We start from the raw sequence: 3,164 nt of genomic DNA, 5'->3' as shown, positions 1-3,164 counted from the left end.
GGTTTTGGGGAGGATGGGGGTTGCTTGGAGATGCAGCTGTGGTGGGGCAGGTGAGGGGGGACCCTGGCTTCTTTCTGGCTGTCCCAGCAAACCCCATCCTGATGCCACAGATCAGGAGTGAGCTGTGCAGGCAGGGTCCTGCCTGACCATGCACAGCATCCAGAGTGTACTTGTTAGAGGAGAGCTCCTAAATGCCTTTAAAAAGCTCTGTAGCCTGCACTTGGCAGCTACTGGGATGAAAAGAAGAGGATATTTATTCCCTTGTCCGTGAGCTCTCAAAATAACAGTGCGTTCGATTGTAGCCTCAAGATTGCTTTGCACTCAAGTGCAGCCCGGCTGAGTAAATCACTGCTCCACCAGCTGAAATTCCTGCAGCAAGGGGGAGAATTGAATTATAGCCAACTGCAAAACCAGATGCCATCCCCTTGATGAAGTCATCGGGCTCTCACTGCGGAGAACAAGCTGGCTCCGACACACACGCAGCCCTGGTAGGCACAGACTGAGCCGCTCTGTCTGACAGCCTGGCCGTGGTATGTGGGGTGGCCAGGGTCTCATGTCCCCACAGCTGCAGGGACAGCAGGTCCTTCAGAAGGGTGGCAAGTCCCGCTTGGCACTGCATGAGCATCCAGAAGTGTTTGGCCATTCAGTTCCCAGCAAGCAGAGCTGTCCCTGACGTACAGGTTTTATGGGTCAGGCAGAGAGCAAGCTTCACTTGAGGCCAAAGAATTTTCTCCTCCCTTGGTTTCCTCTCCTTCCTGGACAGCTGTTGACTTTGGTCCCCAAAGCCCTAGTAATGATCTATGGCATTTTGAGTTTTGGACAAGCTACCTTTTGCTCTTGCTGTGTGACACACTCCAGCTGGCCCTTTCTGAGATGACAAGGGCATGTGGCAGGACATGACTCTGAACTTTGCCAGCTCACAGTGATGAGAAAGCATCACTGTGCTGGGATAGGAGTGGGGGAGCAGTGGGACCAGATTCCAGTTAGAAAATTACTTTTTCCTCTCAAAATTAAAACCTGAGTCCAGGAGAGGCAGCATTTAAAAAGAAATAAACCTCTGAAGGTCTGTGGCTGTGAAGGATGAACAGATACTGTGCCTTCCATGGGGTATGAGAGATGGGGAGGGAGTCTGGTGCTGGGTGGGAGCCCAGCCTGTAGGAAAGGATCCACAAGGTCCCCTGCATCCCCAGGTGGGACTCCAACATCAGTCAGGTGTATTGATGGGCTTGTGTGGCTGCTGCCTTCCAGCCGGGTAGCTGCCACCCCACACCCTGCGCAAGCCAACGCCTCCGATTGAGATGCCGCAATTTTTTGGCAGACATCTAATTGTATAAATTTGCCTCATCCAGATTTATGTGCTCCGGGCTTTTCTCCATCTCCTCGTTTTGTATCTCATTTACCTCTGCGTTTGAAGGGTTGAAATTTCACAAGAGCACAGCGGGGATGATTATTCCTAGAGGGAATCCACACCTGTGAGCAGAAAGCGTTTCCCTGCCAACCCTGCCGCGGCCCGGTTGAGGGGGAGGAGGGCGAGGGGCCCCCTGCCACACCTGGGGGGCCCCCGGGCACTGGTGGGTGGCAGCGCTGCCTTCAAAGGCACCCTGGGAAAACAGCTTTGGCGTGGGGAGAGTGATGTCTGCTGGAAACCTGGAACACTCAGCAGTGGGGGTGGCTGGCAGAGGTGACCTTATCCAGGCACCTCTGCTCCAGAGGGATGGGGTCATGGGTAGTGGTGGCTGAGGAGGAAGGTGAGGGTGATGCTTCATGCAGGGGATGAGAGTGCAAATTCACATCCCTTCCCACGGGGCTCATCTTGGGTGAAAGCCTTCATGTCCTTCAGTGTCCTCATCTCTAAACTGGGCCATTTGCCTGAGGAGATTTACCAGCTCTTGGGAACTGTTGATGAAAGTGTCCGGGTGCACTCCCAGCAGGGGAGGTCAGGTGTGCAGCTCCAGAATGGCTTCCCAGCCCAGAAGCACACTGTGCTGGACAGGCAGCTTTGTTAGTGCCCTTCTGCAGATGCAGAGTCAGAGGAAATCACTGCCCTATTGCTTCCCTCCCTCCTCATCCTCCATCCACCAGCTCTTGAAGGAGCAAAACCTGCATCTTCTGAACCCCCCACTGGCACTGCTTCCTCTGAGCAGGCAAAAGCTCAACAGCTGCAGCAAAGGCAGTGCTGAGGCCCAAATCCCAGGAGGAAGATTCAAGAACAAAGTCTGTGACTCCGTTGCAGCGTTGTCTGTCACGCTGGTTCCCCCTCTCAGCCCATCATGCCTCCTGAAGTCCCCAAGGTTTGCTGGTAGTTCTCAGAGCAGCACAGCCCTGGCTGGCAGCTCCATGGCTGGTGCCCTCTCCGATGGTGCCTGCTCATCCTTCTCCCTGCACAGGGATGCCGCGGTGAGCCTGGAGGAGCAGTGCTGGCTGGGGGCTGGGGAGAGGCCTTGGCTGGCGGCGAGCATGCCGGGTCAGCCGTAAGCTGAGTCTGGAGCCAAAAGAGCTGACTAAGTGACAGGAGCGATCAAGGGCTCCTTCGGCAGCGTGCAGCAGTTTGTGCTGTAGCCGGTGAAGACACTGACTCTGCTGGTTTCCTGCCTGTACTTGCCCCGTGTCTCTGCGACGCCTGCAGAGGAGAGATGGGGGGCCGTGAACTCGGCACTGAGGACAGAAAGGAGTTGGCCGTGGCAGGTCCTCCGGATGCTTTAGCGACTGACACAGGCTGAAACAAGAAAACTCCTTCTGTGTCCCTCTTCTGACTTCAAGGAGCTGGTTTCTCCTTCCCCCAGCATCGTCTTGAGCAGGACAAGGACTGGGTTAGACAAAGCTGCATGGCTTGAGGTGTGCTCTGGGGTACACCTAGAGTCACTTTATCGTACACAAGTAGGGCCTTTGCCTGGATTTAATGCATCTGCTGCTTTTGCCGGTGGAAATGAGCACATAAAGCCGGCCCCAGCATGGAAGGTGGCCCCTCCGAGCCAACCTCCCCACGCACACCCCTGCAAAATATGAGCCCCAGCTCTTTAAGAGAGTCAGGTTTATTTTTCTCCTTCAGTTCCCTCCTCCCGGTCCTCCCCCCACTTCAGTGCAACTGAAACCTGATCTAATCCCTTTGCACATGGGTAATTTATTGGTCTATTGGGCTTTTCTTGATGGCAAATTGCATTGTC

This window comes from Corvus brachyrhynchos, unplaced genomic scaffold (assembly GCF_000691975.1).
Source record: "Corvus brachyrhynchos isolate BGI_N302 unplaced genomic scaffold, ASM69197v1 scaffold97, whole genome shotgun sequence".
Lineage (NCBI taxonomy): Eukaryota > Metazoa > Chordata > Aves > Passeriformes > Corvidae > Corvus > Corvus brachyrhynchos.
The sequence above is the reverse complement of the archived record's forward strand: the minus strand, read 5'-3'. Positions refer to the sequence as shown.